The following is a 27,664-nucleotide window of genomic DNA, read 5'->3' as shown; positions in this document are numbered from 1 at the left end:
GGGGCCTATCACTCACCTGTGATGGGGAGAGAGCTAGGGCTTCACACACCTGTGATGGGTAGACAGCTGGGGGCTGTCACTCAACTGTGATGGGGAGAGAGCTGGGGGCTGTAACTCACCGGTGATGGGGAGAGAGCTGGGGAATGTCACACACCTGTGATGGGGAGAGAGCTTGTGGTTGTCACACACCTGTGATGGGGAGAGAGATTGGGATTGTCACTTACTTGTAATTCTAAGACAGATGTAGTCTGTCACACTGCTGTGATTGGGAGAGAGCTGGGGGCTGTCACTCACCGGGGATGGAGAGAGAGCTGGGGGATGTCACACACCTGTGATGGGAAAGGTGCTTGGGGCTGTCACTCACTTGTGAAGGAGAAAGAGATGTGGACTGTCAAACACATCTGATGGGGAGAGTGCTGGGACCAGTTCCATACCTTTAATGCAGAGTCAGGGAGTTGCTGTCACATACTTGTGATGTGGAGACAGCTGGGTGTTGTCACACACCTGTGATGGGGAGAGAGCTGGGGGCTCACAAATAGCTATGATACAGAGACAGCTAGTGGTTGTCACATCCCTGTGCTGTGTAGACAATGGCGGTTGTCACATACCTGTGATGAGTAGAGAGTTGGGTGCTGTTAGGCTCCAGTGATGCGGGGACAGATGGGGGCTCTCAGACACCTGTGATGGGGAGAGAGCTGGGATTTCTTACTCACCTGAAATGGGGAGAGAGCTGGGGTCTGTCAAATACCTGTGATGTGGAAAAAGATGGGGACTGTCAGATACCTGTGATGCGGAGACAGCTGGTTTCTTTCACATACCTGTGATGCAGAGAGAGCTGGGGGTTGTCACACACCTGTGATGGGGAGAGAGCTTGGGGCTGTCACTCACTTGTGACGTGGAAAGACATGGGGTCTGTGAATCAATTTTGAAGGGGCTAGAGCTGGGGGCTGTCACCCACCTATGAAGGGGAGAGAGCGGGGGATATTCACACTCCTGTGATATGGAGACAGCTGGGGACGGTCACACAAATGTGATGGGGAGAGAACTTTGCATTGTCACATACCTGTGATGTGGAGGCAGCTGGGGGCTGTCACATACGTATAACGGGGAGAGAGCTGGTGGCTATCACACACTTGCGATGGGGAGAGACCTGGTGGCTGTCACATACTTGTGATGTGGAGACAGCTGTCGGCTGTAACATACTTGTGATGGGGAGAGAGTTGAGGGGTTGTCAGGCACCTTTAATGCGGAGACAGCTGGGGGCTGTCACATACATGTGATGGGGAGACAGCCGGGGGCCGTTACTCACCTGAGATGGGGAGAGAGCTGAGGTCTGTGACACACCTGTGATGTGGAGAGAGATGGGGACTGCCACATACCTGTGATGCTGAGACAGCTGGGGGCTGTCACATACCTGTGATGGGGAGAAAGCTGGGGCCTGTCAGGAAACTGTGATGCAGTGACAGCTGGGGGATGTCAAATAGCTCGGATGGGTAGAGAGCTGGGGGCTGTCACACACCTGTGATGGGGAGAGAGATGAAGAATGTCAAACACCTGTGATGGGGAGAGAGCTGGGGCCTATCACTCACCTGTGATGGGGAGAGAGCTGGGGGCTGTCACATACCTGTGATGGGGAGAGAGCTGGGGGCTGTCACTCACCTGTGGTCAGGAGAGAGCTTGGGGCTGTCACCCACATGTGAAGGGGAGGGAGCTGGGGGCTTTCACGCACCTGTGATATGGAGACAACTGGGGACCGTCAAACACATGTGATGTGCAAACGGCTGGGGGCGTTAAGATACCAGTGATGCATAGAGAGTTGGGGGCTGTCAGGCACCTTTGATGCGGAGAGAGCTGGGGGCTGTCACATACATGTGATTGGGAGACAGCTGGGGATCGTCACTAACCTGTGATGGGGAGAGAGCTGGGGGCTGTGACACACCTGTGATGGGGTGAGAGATGCGGACTGTCACATACCTGTGATGCTGAGACAGCTGGGGCCTGTCAAATACCTGTGATGCTGTGACAGCTGGGAACTGTCACATACCTTTGAAGGGGAGTGGGCTGGGGGCTGTCACACATCTGTGATTGGGAGAGAGATGGGGAATATCAAACACCTGTGATGGGGAGAGAGCTGGGGGCTGTCACTCACCTGTGATCAGGAGAGAGCTTGGGGCCCTCACCCACCGGTGAAGTGGAGAGAGCTGGTGGCTTTCACGCACCTGTGATATGGAGACAACTGGGGACTGTCACACACCTGTTATGTGCAGACAGCTGAGGGCGTTATCATACAAGTGATGCGGAGAGAGTTGGGGGCTGTCAGGCACCTGTGATGCGGAGACAGCTGGGGGTTGTCACATACCAGTGGTGGGGAGAGAGCTGGGGGCTGTAATTCACCGGTGATGGGAAGAGAGCTGGGGGATGTCACACAACTGTGATGGGGAGAGACCTTGGGGTTGTCACACACCTGTGATGGCACGAGAGATGGGGACTGTCAAACACCTGTGATGGGGAGAGAGCTGGGGTCTGTCACATAACTGTGATGTGGAGACAACTGGGGGCTGTCACATACCTGTGATGGGGAGAGAGTGGGGGGCTTTCAGGCACCTGTGATGCGGACACAGCTGGGGGCTGTCACATGCCTGTGATGTGGAGAGAGCTGGGGGCTGTCACACACCTGTGATGGGGAGAGAGTTGGGGACTGACACACCTGTGATGGGGAACGAGCTGGCGGATATCACACACCTGTGATGGGGAAAGACATGCAAACAATCAGACACCTGTGACGGTGAGAGACGTGGGGGCTGTCACATACCTGTGATGGGGAGCGAGATGGGGACTGTCACATACCTGTGATGCTGAGACAGCTGGGGGCTGTCAAATACCTGTGATGCTGTGACATCTGGGATCTGTCACATACCTCTGATGGGGAGAGAGCTGGGGGCTGTCACACACCTGTGATGGGGAAAGACATGCGGACTCTCAAACACCTATGATGGTGAGAGACGTGGGGGCTGTCACATACCAGTGATGGGGAGAGACTTGGGGTTTGTCAGGCACCTGTGATATGGAGACAGTTGCGGGCTGTCACATACCAGTGATGGGGAGAGAGCTGGGGGCTGTAACTCACCGGTGATGGGGATAGAGCTGGGGGATGTCACAAAACTGTGATGGGGTGAGAGCTGGGTGCTCACACACACCTATGATGCAGAGACAGCTAGTGGTTGTCACATCCCTATGATGTGGAGACAATGGGGGTTGTGACATACCTGTGATAGGGAGAGAGTTGGGCGCTGTTAGGCTCCTGTAATGCGGAGAAAGATGTGGGCTCTCAGATACCTGTGATGGGGAGAGAGCTGGGGTCTGTCACATAACTGTGATGTGGAGACAACTGGGGGCTGTCACATACCTGTGATGGGGAGAGAGTGGGGGGCTTTCAGGCACCTGTGATGTGGACACAGCTGGGGGCTGTCACATACATGTGATGTAGAGAGAACTGGGGGCTGTCACATACCTGTGATCGTGAGAGAGCTGGGGGCTGTCACACACCTGTGAAGGGGAAGGGATAGGGACTGTCACTCCCCTGTAATGGGGAGAGAGTTGGGGACTGACACACCTGTGATGGGGAACGAGCTGGCGGCTATCACACACCTGTGATGGGGAAAGACATGCAGACAATCAAACACCTGTGACGGTGAGAGACGTGGGGGCTGTCACATACCTGTGATGGGGAGAGACTTGGGGTTTCTCAGGCACCTGTGATATGGAGACACTTGGGGGCTGTCACATACCAGTGATGGGGAGAGAGCTGGGGGCTGTAACTCACCGGTGATGGGGATAGAGCTGGGGGATGTCACACACCTCTGATGGGGAGAGAGCTTTGGGTTGTCACACACCTGTGATGGAGAGAGAGATGGGGATTGTCACTTACTTGTAATTCTAGGACAGCTGGGTGCTGTCACACTGCTGTGATTGGGGAGAGCTGAGTGCTGTCACTCACCGGGGATGGGGAGACAGCTGGGGAATGTCACACACCTGTGATGGGAAGGGAGCTTGGGGCTGTCACTCACTTGTGAAGGGGAAATAGATGGTGACTCTCAAACACTTCTGATGGGGAGAGTGCTGGGGCCAGTCACATACATGTGATGTGGAGTCAGGTAGTTGCTGTCACATACTTGTGATGTGGAGACAGCTGGTGGCTGTCACAAACATGTGATGGGGAGAGAGCTGGGGGCTATCACTCACCTGTGATGGGGAAATAGCTGGGGGCTTCACACACCTTTGATGGGTAGAGAGCTGGGGGCTGTCACACACCTGTGATGGGAAAAGTGATGGGGACTGTCAAACACCTGTGATGGGGAGAGACTGGGGGCTGTCAGATACCTGTGATGCGGAGACAGCTGGTGTGTTTCACATGCCTGTGATCTGGAGACAGCTGGGGGTTGACACATACCAGTGATGGGGAGAATGTTTGGGGCTGTCAGGCTCCTGTGATGCAGAATCAGCTGGGGGCTGTCACATACCTGCGATGGGAAGAAAGCTGGGGCCTATCACTCACCTGTGATGGGGAGACAGCTGGGGTCTGTCGCACACCTGTGATGGGGAGACAGCTGGGGGTTGTCACTCACCTGTGATGGGGAGAGAGCTGGGGCTCACACATACCTGTGATGCGTAGACAGCTAGTGGTTGTCACATACCTTTGATGTGGTGACAATGGGCGTTGTGACATACCTGTGATGGGGAGAGTGGTGGGGGATGTTAGGCTCCTGTGATGCGGAGACAGATGGGGGCTCTCAGATACCTGTGATGGGGAGAGAGCTGGGGGCTGTCACTCACCTGTGATGGGGAGAGAGCTGGTGTCTGTCACACACCTGTGAATGGGAGAGAGCTGGTGGCTGTCACTCACTTGTGATGGGGAGAGAGATGTGGGCTGTTACATACATGTGTTGGAGCAATAGCTAGGGGCCGTCACCCACCTGTGAAAGGGAGAGAGCTGGGATCTTTCACGCACCTGTGATATGGAGACAGCTTGGGACGGTCACACACCTGTGATGGGGAGAGAGCTGGGGGCTGTCACTCACTTGTGATGGGGAGAGAGATGGGGGCTGTCAGTCAACTGTGATGGGGCGAGAGCTGGCGGCTGTCACCCACCTGTGAAGCGGAAAGAGCTGCGGGCTTTCTCGCACCTGCGATATGGAGACAACTGGGGATGGTCACACACCTGTGATGAGGAGAGAGCTTGGCGTTGTCACATACCTGTGATGTGGCGACAGCTGGGGGCTCTCACATACATGTGATGGGGAGAGATTTGGGGTTTGTCAGGCACCTGTGATGCGGGACAGCTGGGGGTTGTCACATAACAGTGGTGGGGAGAGACCTGGGGGCTGTAACTCACCGGTTATTGGGAGAGAGCTGGGGGATGTCACACACCTGTGATGGGGAGAGAGCTTGGGGTTGTCACACACCTGTGATGGCACGAGAGATGGGGACTGTGAAACACTTGTGACGGGGAGAGAGCTGGGATCTCTCACATACCTTTGATGTGGAGACAACTGGGGGCTGTCACATATCTGTGATAGGGAGAGAGTTGGGGGCTTTCAGGCACCTGTGATGCGGACACAGCTGGGGGCTGTCACACAACTGTGATGTGGAGAGAGCTGGGGGCTGTCACATACCTGTGATCGGGAGAGAGCTGGGGGCTGTCACACACCTGTGAAGGGAAATGGATGGGGACTGTCACTCCCCTGTGATGGGGAGATAGTTGGGGACTGACACACCTGTGTTCGGGAGCGAGCTGGGGGCAGTCACTCTCCTGTAATGGGGAGAGACCTGGCGGCTATCACACACCTGTGATGGGGAAAGACATGCGGACTATCAAACACCTGTGATGGTGAGTGACGTGGGGGCTGTCACATACCTGTGATGGGGAGACAGCTGGGGTCTGTCGCACACCTGTGATGGGGAGACAGCTGGGGGTTGTCACTTACCTGTGATGGGGAGAGAGCTGGGGCTCACACATACCTGTGATGCGTAGACAGCTAGTGGTTGTCACATACCTTTGATGTGGCGACAATGGGCGTTGTGACATACCGGTGATGGGGAGAGAGGTGGGGGATGTTAGGCTCTTGAGATGCGGAGACAGATGGTGGCTCTCAGATACCTGTGATGGGGAGAGAGCTGGGGGCTGTCACTCACCTGTGATGGGGAGAGAGCTGGTGTCTGTCACACACCTGTGAATGGGAGAGAGCTGGTGGCTGTCACTCACTTGTGATGGGGAGAGAGATGGGGGCTGTCACATACATGTGTTGGAGCAATAGCTAGGGGCCGTCACCCACCTGTGAAAGGGAGAGAGCTGGGATCTTTCACGCACCTGTGATATGGAGACAGCTTGGGACGGTCACACACCTGTGATGGGGAGAGAGCTGGGGGCTGTCACTCACTTGTGATGGGGAGAGAGATGGGGGCTGTCAGTCAACTGTGATGGGGCGAGAGCTGGCGGCTGTCACCCACCTGTGAAGCGGAAAGAGCTGCGGGCTTTCTCGCACCTGCGATATGGAGACAACTGGGGATGGTCACACAACTGTGATGAAGAGAGAGCTTGGCGTTGTCACATCCCTGTGATGTGGAGACAATGGCGGTTGTGACATACCTGTGATGGGGAGAGAGTTGGGGGCTGTTAGGCTCCTGTGATGCGGAGAAAGATGGGGGCTCTCAGATACCTGTGATGGGGAGAGAGCTGAGGCCTGTCACACACCTGTGATGGGAAAAGTGATGGGGACTGTCAAACACCTGTGATGGGGAGAGACTGGGGGCTGTCAGATACCTGTGATGCGGAGACAGCTGGTGTGTTTCACATACCTGTGATGTGGAGACAGCTGGGGGTTGACACATACCAGTGATGGGGAGAAAGTTGGGGGCTGTCAGGCTCCTGTGATGCAGAATCAGCTGGGGGCTGTCACATACCTGTGATGGGAAGAAAGCTGGGACCTATCACTCACCTGTGATGGGGAGACAGCTGGGGTCTGTCGCACACCTGTGATGGGGAGACAGCTGGGGGTTGTCACTCACCTGTGATGGGGAGAGAGCTGGGGCTCACACATACCTGTGATGCGTAGACAGCTAGTGGTTGTCACATACCTTTGATGTGGCGACAATGGGCGTTGTGACATACCTGTGATGGGGAGAGTGGTGGGGGATGTTAGGCTCCTGTGATGCGGAGACAGATGGGGGCTCTCACATACATGTGATGGGGAGAGACTTGGGGTTTGTCAGGCACCTGTGATGCGGGACAGCTGGGGGTTGTCACACACCAGTGGTGGGGAGAGACCTGGGGGCTGTAACTCACCGGTGATGGGGAGAGAGCTGGGGGATGTCACACACCTGTGATGGGGAGAGAGCTTGGGGTTGTCACACACCTGCGATGGCTCGAGAGATGGGGACTGTGAAACACCTGTGACGGGGAGAGAGCTGGGATCTCTCACATACCTTTGATGTGGAGAACACTGGGGGATGTCACATACCTGTGATGGGGAGAGAGTTGGGGGCTTTCAGGCACCTGTGATGCGGACACAGCTGGGGGCTGTCACACAACTGTGATGTGGAGAGAGCTGGGGGCTGTCACACACCTGTGAAGGGAAATGGATGGGGACTGTCACTCCCCTGTGATGGGGAGAGAGTTGGGGACTGACACACCTGTGTTCGGGAGCGAGCTGGGGGCAGTCACTCTCCTGTAATGGGGAGAGACCTGGCGGCTATCACACACCTGTGATGCGGAAAGACATGCGGACTATCAAACACCTGTGATGGTGAGTGACGTGGGGGCTGTCACATACCTGTGATGGGGAGAGAGCTGGGGGCTGTAACTCCACGGTGATGGGGATAGAGCTGGGGTATATCACACACCTCTGATGGAGAGAGAGCTTGGGGTTGTCACACACCTGTGATGGAGAGAGAGATGGGGATTGTCACTTACTTGTAATTCTAGGACAGCTGGGGGCTGTCACACTTCTGTGATTGGGAGAGAGCTGGGGGCTGTCACTCACCGGGGATGGGGAGAGAGCTGTGGGCTGTCACACACCTGTGATGGGGAGAGAGCTTGGGCACTGTCACTCACCTGTGATGGGGAGAGTGCTGTGGGCTGTCACACACCTGTGATGGGGAGAGAGCTTGGGGACTGTCACTCACCTGTGATGGGGAGAGAGTTGGGGGCTGTCACATATCTGTGATGTGGACACAGCTGGGGGCTGTCACATACCTGTGATGCAGAGAGAGATGGGGGCTGTCACATACCTGTAATGGGGAGAGTGCTGGGGGATGTCACTCACCTGTGATGGGGACAGAACTGGGGGATGTCAGACACCTGTGATGGAGAGAGAGCTTGGGTCTGTCACTCACCTGTGATGGGGAAAAAGATGGGGACTGTCAAACATTTCTGATGGGTAGAGTGCTGGGGCCTGTCACATACCTGTGATGCGGAGTCAGCTAGTTGCTGTCACATACTTGTGATATGGAGACAGCCGGGGGCTGTCACACACCTGTGATTAGGAGAAAGTTGGGGGCTGTCAGGCACCTGTGATGCGGAGAAAGCTGGGGGCTGTCACATACTTGTAACGGGGAGAGAGCTGGCGGCTGTCACATACCTGTGATGTGGAGACAGCTGGTGGCTGTCACATACCTGTGATGGGGAGAGAGTTGGGGACTGTCAAACACCTGTGATGTGGAGAGAGCTGGCGGTGGTCAGACACTTGTGATGGGGAGAGTGCTTGGGGCTGTCACTCACCTCTGATGGGGTGATAGATGGCGTCTGTCACACACCTGAAATGGGAAGAGAAATGGGGACTCTCACATACCTGTGATGTGGAGACAGCTGGGGGCTGTCACATACCTGTGATGTGTAGATAGCTGGGGGCTGTCACTCACCTGTGATGGGGAGAGACCTGGGGGCTGTCATACACGTGTGATGGGATAAGAGCTGGGAATTGTCACACACTTGTAATGCTGAGACAGCTGGGGCTGTCACACACCTGTAATGGGGAGAGAGTTGGGGTTTGTCAGGCACCTGTGATGCGGAAACAGGTGGGGCCTGTCACATACCTGTGATGGGGAGAGAGTTGGGGGCTGTCACTCACCTGTGATGAGGAGAGAGCTGTGGGCTTCACACACCTGTGATGGGGAGATAGATGGGGACTGTCAAACACCAGTGATGAGAAGAGGGGTAGGGGCTGTCTAATACCTGTGATGCAGAGATCGCTTGTGGCTATCACATACCTGTGACATGGAGACAGCTTGGGGCTGTCACACACATTTCATGGGGAGAGAGTTGGGGTCTTTCAGGCACCTGTGATAGGGAGAGACCCTTGGGATGTCACACACCTGTGATGGGGAGAGAGATGGGAACTTTCAAAAACCTCTGATGGGGAGAGAGCTGGCGGCTCACACATACCTCTGATGCGGAGAAAGCTGGTGGCTTTCACATACCTGTGATGTGGAGACAGCTGGGACTTGTCACATACCTGTGATAGGTAGAGAGCTGTTGGCTGTCACTCACCTGTGATAGGTAGAGAGCTGGCGTCTGTCACACACCTGTGATGTGGAGTGAAATGGAGACAGTCACATACCTGTGATGTGGAGACAGCTGGGGTCTGTCACACACCTGTGATGGGGATAGAGTTGGGGGCTGTCAGGCATCTGTGATGTGGAGACAGCTGGGGGCTGTCACATACCTGTGATTGGGAGAGAGCTGGGGGCTGTCACTCCCCTGTGATGGGGGGAGAGTTGGGGGCTGTCACTCACCTGTGATGGGGAAAGAGATGGGGACTGTCAATCACTTCTGATGGGGAGCGAGATGGGGCCTTTCACATACCTGTGATGCGGAGACAGCTAGTTGCTGTCACATACTTGTGATGTGGAGACAGCTTGGGGTTGTCACATACATGTGATTTGGAGAGAGTTGTGGGCTGTCAGGAAACTGTGATGGGGAGACAGGTGGGGGCTGTCACATACCTGTGATGGGGAGAGTGCTGGGGGCTTTCACACACCTGTGATGTGGACACAGGTGGGGCCTGTCACATACCTGTGATGTGGAGACAGGTGGGGGCTGTCACATACCTGTGATGGGGAGAGAGCTGGGGGCTGTCACTCACCTGTGATCAGGAGAGAGCTTGGAGCTGTCACACACCTGTGAAGGGGAGAGAGCTGGGGGCTTTCTCGCACCTGTGATATGGAGACCACTGGGGATGGTCACACACCTGTGATGGGGAGAGAGCTTGGCGTTGTTACATACCTGTGATGTGGAGATTGCTGGGGGCTCTCATATACCTGTAATTGGGAGAGAGCTGAGGGCAGTCACTCACCTGTGATGGGGAGACAGCTTAGAGTTGTCACATACGTGTGATGCGGAGAGAGCTGGTGGCTGTTTCATACCTGTGATGTGGAGACAGCTGGGGGCTGTAACATACCTCTGATGGGGAGAGAGTTGGGGGCTGTCAGGCACCTGTGATGCGGAGACAGCTGGCGGCTGTCACATAACTATGAAATGGAGAGAGCTGGAGGCTGTCACTCCCCTGTCATGGGGAGAGACCTGGGGGCTGTCACACACCTGTAATTGCGAGAGCGCTGGGGGCTGTCACAAACCTGTGATGGGGAGAGAGCTGGGGGCTCTCACACACCTGTAATGGCGAGAGCGCTGGGGGCTGTCACACACCTGTGATGGGGAGAGAGATGGGGACTGTCAAACACCTGTGATGGGGAGAGAGCTGGGGTCTGTCACATACCTGTGATGTGGAGATAGTTGGGGGCTGTCACATACCTGTGATAGGGAGACAGCTAGGGGCTGTCACTCATCTGTGATGGGGAGAGAGCTGGGGGCTGTGACTCACCTGTGATGGGGCTAGAGATTGGGGCTGTCACTCACCTGTGATGGGGAGATAGCTGGGGACGGTCACACACCTGTGATGGGGAGAGAGCTTGGGGTTGTCACATACGTGTGATGCAGAGAGAGCTGTTGGCTGTTTCATACCTGTGATGTGGAGACAGCTGGGGGCTGTAACATACCTCTGATGGGGAGAGAGTTGGGGGCTGTCAGGCACCTGTGATGCGGAGACAGCTGGCGGCTGTCACATAACTATGAAATGGAGAGAGCTGGGGGCTGTCACTCCACTGTCATGGGGAGAGACCTGGGGGCTGTCACACACCTGTAATGGCGAGAGCGCTGGGGGCTGTCACACACCTGTGATGGGGAGAGATATGGGGACTGTCAAAAACCTGTGATGGGGAGAGAGCTGGGGTCTGTCACATACCTGTGATGTGGAGATAGTTGGGGGCTGTCACATACCTGTGATAGGGAGACAGCTAGGGGCTGTCACTCATTTGTGATGGGGAGAGAGTTGGGGGCTGTGACTCACCTGTGATGGGGCGAGAGATGGGGGCTGTCACTCACCTGTGATGGGGAGATAGATGTGGGCTGTCACTCACCTGTGATGGGGAGAGAGATGGAGGCTGTTAAATACCTGTGATGGGGACACAGCTGGGTACTTTCACAAACCTGTTTTGGGGAGAGAGATGGGGACTGTCAAACACCTGTGATGGGGAGAGTGCTGGGGGCTGTCACACAAAAGTGATGTGGAGAGAGCTTGGGGCTGTCACTCACCTGTGATGGGGAGAGAGCTGGGGGCTGTCACACATCTGTGATGGGGAGAGAGCTGGGGTCTGTCACCCACCTGTGAAGGGGATAGAGCTGGGCATTGTCACGCACCTGTGATATCGAGACACCTGGGGACGGTCACACACCTGTGATTGGGAGAGAGCTTGGGGTTGTCACATACAGGTGATGTGGAGACTGCTGGGGCTGTCACATACCTATAATGGGGAGACAGCTGAGGCCTATCATATACCTGTGATGGGGAGAGAGTTGGGTGCTCTTGGGCACCTGTGATGGGGAGACAGCTGGGGGCTGTCACTCACCTGTGATGGGGAGAGAGCTGGGGTCTTTCAAACAGCTGTGATGGGGAGAGAGCTGGGGACTGTCAAACAACTATGATGGGGAGAGAGCTGGGCTGTGTCACATACCTGTGATGCAGAGAGAGCTGGTGGCTGTTTCAAACCTGTGATGTGGAGACAGCTGGGGGCTGTAACATACCTATGATGGGGAGAGAGCTGGGGACTCTCACTCCCCTGTCATGGGGAGAGACCTGGGGGCTGTTACACCCCTGTGATGGGGAGAGAGCTGGGGGCTGTCACTCACCTGTAATGGGGAGAGAGCTGGGGGTGGTCATACACCTGTGATCGGGAAAGAGATGGGGATTGTCAAACACCTGTGATGGGGAGAGACCTGGGGCCTGTCACATACCTGTGATGTGGCGACAGCTGTGGGCTCTCACATACCTGTGATGGGGAGAGACTTGTGGTTTGTCAGGCACCTGTGATGCGGCGACAGCGGGGGGCTGTCACATACCTGTGATGGGGAGAGAGCTGGGGGCTGTCAGTCACCTGTGATTGGGAGAGAGCTGGGGGCTGTCACATATTTGTGCTAGCGAGAGACCTGGTTGCTGTCACACCCCTGTGATATGGAGAGAGATGGGGACTGTCACACACCTGTGATAGGGAGAGATGGGGACTGTCACTCACCTGTGAAGGGGAGAGAGCTGGGGGCTGTCACACACCAGGAAGGGCAGAGAAATGGGGACTGTCAAACACCTGTGTTGGGGAGAGAGCTGGGGCTCACACATACTTGTGATGCGGAGACATGTAGTGGCTGTCACATACCTGTGATGGGGAAAGAGCTGAGGGCTTACAATCACCTGTGATGGGGACAGAGCTGGGATCTCTTACTCACCTGAAATGGGGAGAGAGTTGGTGTCTTTCACACACCTGTGATGGGGAAAGTGATGGGGACTGTCAAACACCTGTGATGGGGAGAGACTTGGAGGCTGTCAGATCCCTGTGATGCGGAGACAGCTCGTGTCTTTCACATACCTGTGATGTGGAGACAGTTGGGTGTTGACACATCCCTGTGATGGGGAGAAAGTGGGGGCTGTCAGGCACCTGTGATGCGGAGAGAGTTGGGGGCTGTCACATACCTGTGATGGGGAGAAAGCTGGGGCCTATCACTCACCTGTGATGGGGAGAGATCTTGGGGCTCTCACATACGTGTGACTTGGAGAGAGATGGGGGCTGTCAATCAACTGTGATGGGGCGAGAGCTGGGGGCTGTCACCCACCTGTGAAGGGGAAAGAGCTGGGGGCTTTCACGCACCTGTGATATGTAGACAGCTGGGGATGGTCACACACCTGTGATGAGGAGAGAGCGTGGCGTTGTCACATACCTGTGATGTGGCGACAGCTGGGGGCTCTCACATACCTGTGATGGGGAGAGACTTGGGGTTTGTCAGGCACCTGTGATGCGGAGACAGCTGGGGGCTGTCACATACCTGTGATGGGGAGAGAGCTGGGGTCTGTCACCTACCTGTGGTAGTGAGAGAGCTGGGTGCTGTCACACACCTGGGATATAGAGAGAGAAGGGGACTGTCACACACCTGTGATAGGGAGAGAGATGGGGACTGTCATATACCTGTGATGCTGTTACAGCTGGGTCCTGTCACATACCTGTGATGGGGAGAGAGCTGAGGACTGTTACTCAACTGAGATTGGAAGAGAGATGGGGGATGTCAATCACCTGTGATTGGAGAGAGCTGGGGCTGTAACGCACCTGTCATATGGAGATAGCTGGGGTCGGTCACACACCTGTGATGGGGAGAGTGTTGGGGTCTGTCAGGCAACTGTGATGCGGTGACACCTGGGGGCTGTGAACTACCTGTGCTGGGGAGAGAGCTGGGGGATGTCACTCACATATAATGGGGAGCGAGCTAGGGGCTGTCACCCACCTGTGAAGGGGAGAGAGCAGGGCGTTGTCACTCACCTGTGATATGGAGACAGCTGGGGACGATCAAACACCTATGATGGAGAGAGAGCTTGGGGTTGTCACATACCTGTGATGTAGAGACAATGGGAGTTGTGACATACCTGTGATGGGTAGAGAGTTGGGGGCTGTTAGGCTCCTGTGATGCGGAGACAGATGGGGGCTCTCATATACCTGTGATGGGGAGAGAGCTGGGGTTTCTTACTCACCTGAAATGGGGAGAGAGCTGGGGTCTGTCAAACACCTGTGATGTGGAAAGAGATGGGGACACTCAGATACCTGTGATGCGGAGACAGCTGGTTTCTTTCACATACCTGTGATGCAGAGAGAGCTGGGGGCTGTCACACACCTGTGATGGGGAGAGAGCTTGGGGCTGTCACTCACTTGTGATGTGGAAACACATGGGGTCTGTCAATCAATTTTGATGGGGCTAGAGCTGGGGGCTGTCACCCACCTGTGAAGGGGAGAGAGCGGGGGACATTCACACTCCTGAGATATGGAGACAGATGGGGACGGTCACACAAATGTGATGGGGAGAGAGCTTTGCATTGTCACATACCTGTGATGTGGAGACAGCTGGGGGCTGTCACATACGTATAACGGGGAGAGAGCTGGGGGCTATCACATACTTGCGATGGGGAGAGACCTGGTGGCTGTCACATACTTGTGATGTGGAGACAGCTGTAGGCTGTAACATACTTGTGATGGGGAGAGAGTTGAGGGGTTGTCAGGCACCTTTAATGCGGAGACAGCTGGGGGCTGTCACATACATGTGATGGGGAGTCAGCCGGGAGCTGTTACTCACCTGAGATGGGGAGAGAGCTGAGGTCTGTGACACACCTGTGATGTGGAGACAGATGGGGTCTGCCACATACCTGTGATGCTGAGACAGCTGGGGGCTGTCACATACCTGTGATGGGGAGAAAGCTGGGGCCTGTCAGGCAACTGTGATGCAGTGACAGCTGGGGGATGTCAAATAGCTCGGATGGGTAGAGAGCTGGGGGCTGTCACACACCTGTGATGTGGACACAGGTGGGGGCTGTCACATACCTGTGATGGGGAGAGAGCTGGGGGCTGTCACTCACCTGTGATAAGGAGAGAGCTTGGGGCTGTCACCCACATGTGAAGGGGAGGGAGCTGGGGGCTTTAATACACCTGTGATATGGAGACAACTGGGGACGGTCACACACATGTGATGTGCAAACGGCTGCGGGCGTTAAGATACCAGTGATGCATAGAGAGTTGGTGGCTGTCAGGCACCTTTGATGCGGAGAGATCTGGGGGCTGTCACATACATGTGATGGGGAGACAGCTGGGGATCGTCACTCACCTGTGATGGGGAGAGAGCTGGTGGCTGTGACACACCTGTGATGGGGTGAGAGATGGGGACTGTCACATACCTGTGATGCTGAGACAGCTGGGGCCTGTCAAATACCTGTGATGCTGTGATAGCTGGGAACTGTCACATACCTGTGATGGGGAGAGGGCTGGGGGCTGTCACACATCTGTGATGGGGAGAGAGATGGGGAATATCAAACACCTGTGATGGGGAGAGAGCTGGGGGCTGTCACTCACCTGTGATCAGGAGAGAGCTTGGGGCCCTCACCCACCGGTGAAGCGGAGAGAAATGGGGGCTTTCACGCACCTGTGATATGGAGACAACTGGGGACGGTCACACACCTGTGATGTGCAGACAGCTGAGGGCTTTAACATACAAGTGTTGCGGAGAGAGTTGGGGGCTGTCAGGCACCTGTGATGCGGAGACAGCTGGGTGTTGTCACATACCAGTGGTGGGGAGAGAGCTGGGGGCTGTAATTCACCGGTGATGGGGAGAGAGCTGGGGGATGTCACACAACTGTGATGGGGAGAGACCTTGGGGTTGTCACACACCTGTGATGGCACGAGAGATGGGGACTGTCAAACACCTGTGATGAGGAGAGAGCTGGGGTCTGTCACATAACTGTGATGTGGAGACAACTGGGGGCTGTCACATACCTGTGATGGGGAGAGAGTTGGGGGCTGTTAGGCTCCTGTGATGCGGAGAAAATGGGGGCTCTCAGATACCTGTGATGGGGAGAGAGCTGGGGTCTGTCACACACCTGTGATGGGAAATGTGATGGGGACTGTCAAACACCTGTGATGGGGAGAGACTGGGGGCTGTCAGATACCTGTGATGCAGAGACAGCTGGTGTGTTTCACATACCTGTGATGTGGAGACAGCTGGGGGTTGACACATACCAGTGATGGGGAGAAAGTTGGGGGCTCTCAGGCTCCTGTGATGCAGAATCAGCTGGGGGCTGTCACATACCTGCGATGGGAAGAAAGCTGGGGCCTATCACTCACCTGTGATGGGGAGACAGCTGGGGTCTGTCGCACACCTGTGATGGGGAGACAGCTGGGGGTTGTCACTCACCTGTGATGGGGAGAGAGCTGGGGCTCACACATACCTGTGATGCGTAGACAGCTAGTGGTTGTCACATACCTTTGATGTGGCGACAATGGGCGTTGTGACATACCTGTGATGGGGAGAGAGGTGGGGGATGTTAGGCTCCTGTGATGCGGAGACAGATGGGGGCTCTCAGATACCTGTGATGGGGAGAGAGCTGGTGGCTGTCACTCACTTGTGATGGGGAGAGAGCTGGGGTCTGTCACATAACTGTGATGTGGAGACAACTGGGGGCTGTCACATACCTGTGATGGGGAGAGAGTGTGGGGCTTTCACGCACCTGTGATGCGGTCAGAGCTGGGGGCTGTCACATGCCTGTGATGTGGAGAGAGCTGGGGGCTGTCACATACCTGTGATCGTGAGAGAGCTGGGGGCTGTCACACACCTCTGAAGGGGAAGGGATAGGGACTGTCACTCCTCTGTGATGGGGAGCGAGTTGGGGACTGACACACCTGTGCTGGGGAAAGAGCTGGCGGCTATCACACACCTGTGATGGGAAAGACATGCAGACAATCAAACACCTGTGACGGTGAGAGACGTGGGGGCTGTCACATACCTGTGATGGGGAGAGACTTGGGGTTTCTCAGGCACCTGTGATATGGAGACAGTAGGGGTCTGTCACATACCAGTGATGGGGAGAGAGCTGGGGGCTGTAACTCACTGGTGATGGGGATAGAGCTGGGGGATGTCACACACCTGTGATGGGGAGAGAGCTTGGGGTTGTCACACACCTGTGATGGAGAGAGAGATGGGGATTGTCACTTACTTGTAATTGTAGGACAGCTGGGGGCTGTCACACCTCTGTGATTGGCAGACAGCTGATGGCTGTCACTCACTGGGGATGGGGAGAGAGCTGGGGGATATCACACACCTGTGAAGGGAAGGGAGCTTGGGGCTGTCACTCACTTGTGAAGGGGAAATAGATGGGGACTGTCAAACACTTCTGATGGGGAGAGTGCTGGGGCCAGTCACATACCTGTGATGTGGAGTCAGGTAGTTGCTGTCACATACTTGTGATGTGGAGACAGCTGGTGGCTGTCACAAACCTGTGATGGGGAGAGAGCTGGGGGCTATCACTCACCTGTGATGGGGAAATAGCTGGGGGCTTCACACACCTTTGATGGGTAGAGAGCTGGGGGCTGTCACACACCTGTGATGGGGAGAAAGCTGGGGGCTCCCACATACCTATGATGCAGAGACAGCAAGTGGTTGTCACATCCCTGTGATGTGGAGACAATGGCGGTTGTGACATACCTGTGATGGGGAGAGAGTTGGGGGCTGTTAGGCTCCTGTGATGCGGAGAAAGATGGGGGCTCTCAGATACCTGTGATGGGGAGAGAGCTGGGGTCTGTCACACACCTGTGATGGGAAAAGTGATGGGGACTGTCAAACACCTGTGATGGGGAGAGACTGGGGGCTGTCAGATACCTGTGATGCGGAGACAGCTGGTGTGTTTCACATACCTGTGATGTGGAGACAGCTGTGGGTTGACACATACCAGTGATGGGGAGAAAGTTGGGGGCTGTCAGGCTCCTGTGATGCAGAATCAGCTGGGGGCTGTCACATACCTGCGATGGGAAGAAAGCTGGGGACTATCACTCACCTGTGATGGGGAGACAGCTGGGGTCTGTCGCACACCTGTGATGGGGAGACAGCTGGGGGTTGTCACTCACCTGTGATGGGGAGAGAGCTGGGGCTCACACATACCTGTGATGCGTAGACAGCTAGTGGTTGTCACATACCTTTGATGTGGCGACAATGGGCGTTGTGACATACCTGTGATGGGGAGAGAGGTGGGGGATGTTAGGCTCCTGTGATGCGGAGACAGATGGGTGCTCTCAGATACCTGTGATGGGGAGAGAGCTGGTGGCTGTCACTCACTTGTGATGGGGAGAGAGATGGGGGCTGTCACATACATGTGTTGGAGCGATAGCTAGGGGCCGTCACCCACCTGTGAAAGGGAGAGAGCTGGGATCTTTCACGCACCTGTGATATGGAGACAGCTTGGGACGGTCACACACCTGTGATGGGGAGAGAGCTGGGGGCTGTCACTCACTTGTGATGGGGAGAGAGATGGGGGCTGTCAGTCAACTGTGATGGGGCGAGAGCTGGCGGCTGTCACCCACCTGTGAAGCGGAAAGAGCTGCGGGCTTTCTCGCACCTGCGATATGGAGACAACTGGGGATGGTCACACAACTGTGATGAGGAGAGAGCTTGGCGTTGTCACATACCTGTGATGTGGCGACAGCTGGGGGCTCTCACATACATGTGATGGGGAGAGACTTGGGGTTTGTCAGGCACCTGTGATGCGGGACAGCTGGGGGTTGTCACATACCAGTGGTGGGGAGAGACCTGGGGGCTGTAACTCACCGGTGATGGGGAGAGAGCTGGGTAATGTCACACACCTGTGATGGGGAGAGAGCTTGGGGTTGTCACACACCTGTGATGGCGCGAGAGATGGGGACTGTGAAACACCTGTGACGGGGAGAGAGCTGGGATCTCTCACATACCTTTGATGTGGAGACAACTGGGGGCTGTCACATACCTGTGATGGGGAGAGTGTTGGGGGCTTTCAGGCACCTGTGATGCGGACACAGCTGGGGGCTGTCAAACAACTTTGATGTGGAGAGAGCTGGGGGCTGTCACATACCTGTGATCGGGAGAGAGCTGGGGGCTGTCACATACCTCTGATCGGGAGAGAGCTGGGGGCTGTCACACACCTGTGAAGGGAAATGGATGGGGACTGTCACTCCCCTGTGATGGGGAGAGAGTTGGAGACTGACACACCTGTGTTCGGGAGTGAGCTGGGGGCAGTCACTCTCTTGTAATGGGGAGAGACCTGGCGGCTATCACACACCTGTGATGGGAAAAGACATGCGGACTATCACACACCTGTGATGGTGAGTGACGCGGGGGCTGTCACATACCTGTGATGGGGAGAGAGCTGGGGGCTGTAACTCCACGGTGATGAGGATAGGGCTGGGGTATATCACACACCTCTGATGGAGAGAGAGCTTGGGGTTGTCACACACCTGTGATGGAGAGAGAGATGGGGATTGTCACTTACTTGTAATTCTAGGACAGCTGGGGGCTGTCACACTGCTGTGATTGGGAGAGAGCTGGGGGCTGTCACTCACCGGGGATGGGGAGAGAGCTGGGGGATGTCACACACCTGTGATGGGAAGGGAGCTTGGGGCTTTCACTCACTTGTGAACGGGAAAGAGATGGGGACTGTCAAACACCTCTGATGGTGAGAGTGCTGGGGCCAGTCTCATACCTGTGATGCCGAGTCAGTCAGTTGCTGTCACATAATTGTGATGTGGAGAAAGCTGGGGGCTGTCACAAACCTGACATGGGGAGAGAGCCGGGGCCGATCACTCACCTGTGATGGGGAGAGAGCTGGGGCTTCACACACCTGTGATGGGTAGACAGCTGGGGGCTGTAACTCACCGGTGATGGGGAGAGAGCTGGGGCCTCACAAATAGCTATGATACAGAGACAGCTAGTGGTTGTCACATCCCTGTGCTGTGGAGAGAATGGCGGTTGTGACATACCTGTGATGGGTAGAGAGTTGGGGGCTCTTAGGCTCCAGTGATGCGGGGACAGATGGGGGCTCTCAGATACCTGTGATGGGGAGAGAGCTGGGATTTCTTACTCACCTGAAATGGGGAGAGAGCTGGGGTCTGTCAAACACCTGTGATGTGGAAAGAGATGGGGACTGTCAGATATCTGTGATGCGGAGACAGCTGGTTTCTTTCATATACCTGTGATGCAGAGAGAGCTGGGGGCTGTCACACACCTGTGATGGGGAGAGAGCTTGGGGCTGTCACTCACTTGTGATGTGGAAAGACATGGGGTCTGTCAATCAATTTTGATGGGGCTAGAGCTGGGGGCTGTCACCCACCTGTGAAGGGGAGAGAGCGGGGGACATTCACATTCCTGTGATATGGAGACAGCTGGGGACGGTCACACAAATGTGATGGGGAGAGAGCTTTGCATTGTCACATACCTGTGATGTAGAGACAGCTGGGGGCTGTCACATACGTATAACGGGGAGAGAGCTGGGGTCTATCACATACTTGCGATGGGGAGAGACCTGGTGGCTGTCACATACTTGTGATGTGGAGACAGCTGTCGGCTGTAACATACTTGTGATGGGGAGAGAGTTGAGGGGTTGTCAGGCACCTTTAATGCAGAGACAGCTGGGGGCTGTCACATACATGTGATGGGGAGACAGCCGGGGGCCGTTACTCACCTGAGATGGGGAGAGAGCTGAGGTCTGTGACACACCTGTGATGTGGAGAGAGATGGGGACTGCCACATACCTGTGATGCTGAGACAGCTGGGGGCTGTCACATACCTGTGATGGGGAGAAAGCTGGGGCCTGTCAGGCAACTGTGATGCAGTGACAGCTGGGGGATGTCAAATAGCTCGGATGGGTAGAGAGCTGGGGGCTGTCACACACCTCTGATGGGGAGAGAGATGAAGAATGTCAAACACCTGTATTGGGGAGAGAGCTGGGGGCTGTCACATACCTGTGATGTGGACACAGGTGGGGGCTGTCACATACCTGTGATGGGGAGAGAGCTGGGGCCTGTCACTCACCTGTGATCAGGAGAGAGCTTGGGGCAGTCACCCACATGTGAAGGGGAGGGAGCTGGGGGCTTTCACGCACCTGTGATATGGAGACAACTGGGGACAGTCACACACATGTGATGTGCAAACGGCTGGGGCCGTTAAGATACCAGTGATGCCTAGAGAGTTGGGGGCTGTCAGGCACCTTTGAAGCGGAGAGAGCTGGGGGCTGTCACATACATGTGATGGGGAGACAGCTGGGGATCGTCACTCACCTGTGATGGGGAGAGAGCTGGGGGCTGTGACACACCTGTGATGGGATGAGAGATGGGAACTGTTACATACCGGTGATGCTGAGACAGCTGGGGCCTATCAAATACCTGTGATGCTGTGACAGCTGGGAACTGTCACATACCTGTGATGGGGAGAGGGCTGGGGGCTGTCACACATCTGTGATGGGGAGAAAGATGGGGAATAAAAAACACCTGTGATGGGGAGAGAGCTGGGGGTTGTCACTCACCTGTGATCAGGAGAGAGCTTGGGGCCCTCACCCACCGGTGAAGCGGAGAGAGCTGGGGGCTTTCACGCACCTGTAATATGGAGACAACTGGGGACGGTCTCTCACCTGTGATGTGCAGACAGCTGAGGGCGTTAACATACAAGTTATGCGGAGAGAGTTGGGGGCTGTCAGGCACCTGTGATGCGGAGACAGCTGGGGGTTGTCACATACCAGTGGTGGGGAGAGAGCTGGGGGCTGTAATTCACCGGTGATGGGGAGAGAGCTGGGGGATGTCACACAACTGTGATGGGGAGAGACCTTGGGGTTGTCACACACCTGTGATGGCACGAGAGATGGGGACTGTCAAACACCTGTGATGGGGAAAGAGCTGGGGTCTGTCACATAACTGTGATGTGGAGAAAACTGGGGGCTGTCACATACCTGTGATGGGGAGAGAGTGGGGGGCTTTCAGGCACCTGTGATGCGGACACAGCTGGGGGCTGTCACATGCCTGTGATGTGGAGAGAGCTGGGGGCTGTCACACATCTGTGAAGGGGTAGGGATAGGGACTGTCACTCCCCTGTGATGGGGAGAGAGTTGGGGACTGACACACCTGTGATGGGGAACGAGCTGGTGGCTATCACACACCTGTGATGGGGAAAGACATGCAGACAATCAAACACCTGTGACGGTGAGAGACGTGGGGGCTGTCACATACCAAGGATGGGGAGAGAGCTGGGGGCTGTCACACACCTGTGATGGGGAGAGAGCTTGGGGCTGTCACTCACTTGTGATGTGGAAAGACATGGGGTCTGTCAATCAATTTTGATGGGGCTAGAGCTGGGGGCTGTCACCCACCTGTGAAGGGGAGAGAGCGGGGGACATTCACATTCCTGTGATATGGAGACAGCTGGGGACGGTCACACAAATGTGATGGGGAGAGAGCTTTGCATTGTCACATACCTGTGATGTAGAGACAGCTGGGGGCTGTCACATACGTATAACGGGGAGAGAGCTGGGGTCTATCACATACTTGCGATGGGGAGAGACCTGGTGGCTGTCACATACTTGTGATGTGGAGACAGCTGTCGGCTGTAACATACTTGTGATGGGGAGAGAGTTGAGGGGTTGTCAGGCACCTTTAATGCGGAGACAGCTGGGGGCTGTCACATACATGTGATGGGGAGACAGCCGGGGGCCGTTACTCACCTGAGATGGGGAGAGAGCTGAGGTCTGTGACACACCTGTGATGTGGAGAGAGATGGGGACTGCCACATACCTGTGATGCTGAGACAGCTGGGGGCTGTCACATACCTGTGATGGGGAGAAAGCTGGGGCCTGTCAGGCAACTGTGATGCAGTGACAGCTGGGGGATGTCAAATAGCTCGGATGGGTAGAGAGCTGGGGGCTGTCACACACCTCTGATGGGGAGAGAGATGAAGAATGTCAAACACCTGTGATGGGGAGAGAGCTGGGGGCTGTCACATACCTGTGATGTGGACACAGGTGGGGGCTGTCACATACCTGTGATGGGGAGAGAGCTGGGGCCTGTCACTCACCTGTGATCAGGAGAGAGCTTGGGGCTGTCACCCACATGTGAAGGGGTGGGAGCTGGGGGCTTTCACGCACCTGTGATATGGAGACAACTGGGGACAGTCACACACATGTGATGTGCAAACGGCTGGGGCCGTTAAGATACCAGTGATGCCTAGAGAGTTGGGGGCTGTCAGGCACCTTTGAAGCGGAGAGAGCTGGGGGCTGTCACATACATGTGATGGGGAGACAGCTGGGGATCGTCACTCACCTGTGATGGGGAGAGAGCTGGGGGCTGTGACACACCTGTGATGGGGTGAGAGATGGGAACTGTTACATACCGGTGATGCTGAGACAGCTGGGGCCTATCAAATACCTGTGATGCTGTGACAGCTGGGAACTGTCACATACCTGTGATGGGGAGAGGGCTGGGGGCTGTCACACATCTGTGATGGGGAGAAAGATGGGGAATAAAAAACACCTGTGATGGGGAGAGAGCTGGGGGTTGTCACTCACCTGTGATCAGGAGAGAGCTTGGGGCCCTCACCCACCGGTGAAGCGGAGAGAGCTGGGGGCTTTCACGCACCTGTAATATGGAGACAACTGGGGACGGTCTCTCACCTGTGATGTGCAGACAGCTGAGGGCGTTAACATACAAGTTATGCGGAGAGAGTTGGGGGCTGTCAGGCACCTGTGATGCGGAGACAGCTGGGGGTTGTCACATACCAGTGGTGGGGAGAGAGCTGGGGGCTGTAATTCACCGGTGATGGGGAGAGAGCTGGGGGATGTCACACAACTGTGATGGGGAGAGACCTTGGGGTTGTCACACACCTGTGATGGCACGAGAGATGGGGACTGTCAAACACCTGTGATGGGGAAAGAGCTGGGGTCTGTCACATAACTGTGATGTGGAGAAAACTGGGGGCTGTCACATACCTGTGATGGGGAGAGAGTGGGGGGCTTTCAGGCACCTGTGATGCGGACACAGCTGGGGGCTGTCACATGCCTGTGATGTGGAGAGAGCTGGGGGCTGTCACACATCTGTGAAGGGGTAGGGATAGGGACTGTCACTCCCCTGTGATGGGGAGAGAGTTGGGGACTGACACACCTGTGATGGGGAACGAGCTGGTGGCTATCACACACCTGTGATGGGGAAAGACATGCAGACAATCAAACACCTGTGACGGTGAGAGACGTGGGGGCTGTCACATACCAAGGATGGGGAGAGAGCTGGGGGCTGTAACTCACCGGTGATGGGTATGGAGCTGGGGGATGTCACACACCTCTGATGGGGAGAGAGCTTGGGGTTGTCACACACCTGTGATGGAGAGAGAGATGGGGATTGTCACTTACTTGTAATTGTAGGACAGCTGGGGGCTGTCACACCTCTGTGATTGGCAGACAGCTGATGGCTGTCACTCACTGGGGATGGGGAGAGAGCTGGGGGATATCACACACCTGTGAAGGGAAGGGAGCTTGGGGCTGTCACTCACTTGTGAAGGGGAAATAGATGGGGACTGTCAAACACTTCTGATGGGGAGAGTGCTGGGGCCAGTCACATACCTGTGATGTGGAGTCAGGTAGTTTCTGTCACATACTTGTGATGTGGAGACAGCTGGTGGCTGTCACAAACCTGTGATGGGGAGAGAGCTGGGGGCTATCACTCACCTGTGATGGGGAAATAGCTGGGGGCTTCACACACCTTTGATGGGTAGAGAGCTGGGGGCTGTCACACACCTGTGATGGGGAGAGAGCTGGGGACTCCCACATACCTATGATGCAGAGACAGCAAGTGGTTGTCACATCCCTGTGATGTGGAGACAATGGTGGTTGTGACATACCTCTGATGGGGAGAGAGTTGGGGGCTGTTAGGCTCCTGTGATGCGGAGAAAGATGGGGTCTCTCAGATACCTGTGATGGGGAGAGAGCTGGGGTCTGTCACACACCTGTGATGGGAAAACTGATGGGGACTGTCAAACACCTGTGATGGGGAGAGACTGGGGGCTGTCAGATACCTGTGATGCGGAGACAGCTGGTGTGTTTCCCATGCCTGTGATGTGGAGACAGCTGGGGGTTGACACATACCAGTGATGGGGAGAAAGTTGGGGGCTGTCAGGCTCCTGTAATGCAGAATCAGCTGGGGGCTGTCACATACCTGCGATGGGAAGAAAGCTGGGGACTATCACTCACCTGTGATGGGGAGACAGCTGGGGTCTGTCGCACACCTGTGATGGGGAGACAGCTTGGGGTTGTCACTCACCTGTGATGGGGAGAGAGCTGGGGCTCACACATACCTGTGATGCGTAGACAGCTAGTGGTTCTCACATACCTTTGATGTGGCGACAATGGGCGTTGTGACATACCTGTGATGGGGAGAGAGGTGGGGGATGTTAGGCTCCTGTGATGCGGAGACAGATGGGGTCTCTCAGATACCTGTGATGGGGAGAGAGCTGGTGGCTCTCACTCACTTGTGATGGGGAGAGAGATGGGGGCTGTCACATACATGTGTTGGAGCGATAGCTAGGGGCCGTCACCCACCTGTGAAAGGGAAAGAGCTGGGATCTTTCACGCACCTGTGATATGGAGACAGCTTGGGACGGTCACACACCTGTGATGGGGAGAGAGCTGGGGGCTGTCACTCACTTGTGATGGGGAGAGAGATGGGGGCTGTCAGTCAACTGTGATGGGGCGAGAGCTGGCGGCTGTCACCCACCTGTGAAGCGGAAAGAGCTGCGGGCTTTCTCGCACCTGCGATATGGAGACAACTGGGGATGGTCACACAACTGTGATGAGGAGAGAGCTTGGCGTTGTCACATCCCTGTGATGTGGAGACAATGGCGGTTGTGACATACCAGTGATGGGGAGAGAGTTGGGGGCTGTTAGGCTCCTGTGATGCGGAGAAAGATGGGGGCTCTCAGATACCTGTGATGGGGAGAGAGCTGAGGCCTGTCACACACCTGTGATGGGAAAAGTGATGGGGACTGTAAAACACCTGTGATGGGGAGAGACTGGGGGCTGTCAGATACCTGTGATGCGGAGACAGCTGGTGTGTTTCACATACCTGTGATGTGGAGACAGCTGGGGGTTGACACATACCAGTGATGGGGAGAAAGTTGGGGGCTGTCAGGCTCCTGTGATGCAGAATCAGCTGGGGGCTGTCACATACCTGTGATGGGAAGAAAGCTGGGGCCTATCACTCACCTGTGATGGGGAGACAGCTGGGGTCTGTCGCACACCTGTGATGGGGAGACAGCTGGGGGTTGTCACTCACCTGTGATGGGGAGAGAGCTGGGGCTCACACATACCTGTGATGCGTAGACAGCTAGTGGTTGTCACATACCTTTGATGTGGCGACAATGGGCGTTGTGACATACCTGTGATGGGGAGAGTGGTGGGGGATGTTAGGCTCCTGTGATGCGGAGACAGATGGGGGCTCTCACATACATGTGATGGGGAGAGACTTGGGGTTTGTCAGGCACCTGTGATGCGGGACAGCTGGGGGTTGTCACACACCAGTGGTGGGGAGAGACCTGGGGGCTGTAACTCACCGGTGATGGGGAGAGAGCTGGGGGATGTCACACACCTGTGATGGGGAGAGAGCTTGGGGTTGTCACACACCTGCGATGGCTCGAGAGATGGGGACTGTGAAACACCTGTGACAGGGAGAGAGCTGGGATCTCTCACATACCTTTGATGTGGAGACCACTGGGGGATGTCACATACCTGTGATGGGGAGAGAGTTGGGGGCTTTCAGGCACCTGTGATGCGGACACAGCTGGGGGCTGTCACACAACTGTGATGTGGAGAGAGCTGGGGGCTGTCACACACCTGTGAAGGGAAATGGATGGGGACTGTCACTCCCCTGTGATGGGGAGAGAGTTGGGGACTGACACACCTGTGTTCGGGAGCGAGCTGGGGGCAGTCACTCTCCTGTAATGGGGAGAGACCTGGCGGCTATCACACACCTGTGATGCGGAAAGACATGCGGACTATCAAACACCTGTGATGGTGAGTGACGTGGGGGCTGTCACATACCTGTGATGGGGAGAGAGCTGGGGGCTGTAACTCCACGGTGATGGGGATAGAGCTGGGGTATATCACACACCTCTGATGGAGAGAGAGCTTGGGGTTGTCACACACCTGTGATGGAGAGAGAGATGGGGATTGTCACTTACTTGTAATTCTAGGACAGCTGGGGGCTGTCACACTTCTGTGATTGGGAGAGAGCTGGGGGCTGTCACTCACCGGGGATGGGGAGAGAGCTGTGGGCTGTCACACACCTGTGATGGGGAGAGAGCTTGGGCACTGTCACTCACCTGTGATGGGGAGAGTGCTGTGGGCTGTCACACACCTGTGATGGGGAGAGAGCTTGGGGACTGTCACTCACCTGTGATGGGGAGAGAGTTGGGGGCTGTCACATATCTGTGATGTGGACACAGCTGGGGGCTGTCACATACCTGTGATGCAGAGAGAGATGGGGGCTGTCACATACCTGTAATGGGGAGAGTGCTGGGGGATGTCACTCACCTGTGATGGGGACAGAACTGGGGGATGTCAGACACCTGTGATGGAGAGAGAGCTTGGGTCTGTCACTCACCTGTGATGGGGAAAAAGATGGGGACTGTCAAACATTTCTGATGGGTAGAGTGCTGGGGCCTGTCACATACCTGTGATGCGGAGTCAGCTAGTTGCTGTCACAT

At 55.8% G+C, this 27,664-nt stretch overlaps 1 long non-coding RNA gene across 1 annotated transcript in view; it reads left to right on the top strand.

Annotated features, from left to right (window-relative positions):
• The window catches only part of LOC309653509, a 374,786-nt gene that overhangs the window by 251,692 nt on the left and 95,430 nt on the right, over positions 1-27,664 (top strand). The gene's annotated exons all lie outside the window — the stretch shown is intronic.

The sequence above is a fragment of the Balaenoptera physalus genome, assembly GCF_965194825.1.
Source record: "Balaenoptera physalus genome assembly, contig: HAP1_SCAFFOLD_407, whole genome shotgun sequence".
NCBI classification, from domain to species: Eukaryota; Metazoa; Chordata; class Mammalia; order Artiodactyla; family Balaenopteridae; genus Balaenoptera; species Balaenoptera physalus.
Note: the sequence above shows the minus strand (reverse complement) of the source record. Positions and strands in the feature narration are given on the sequence as shown.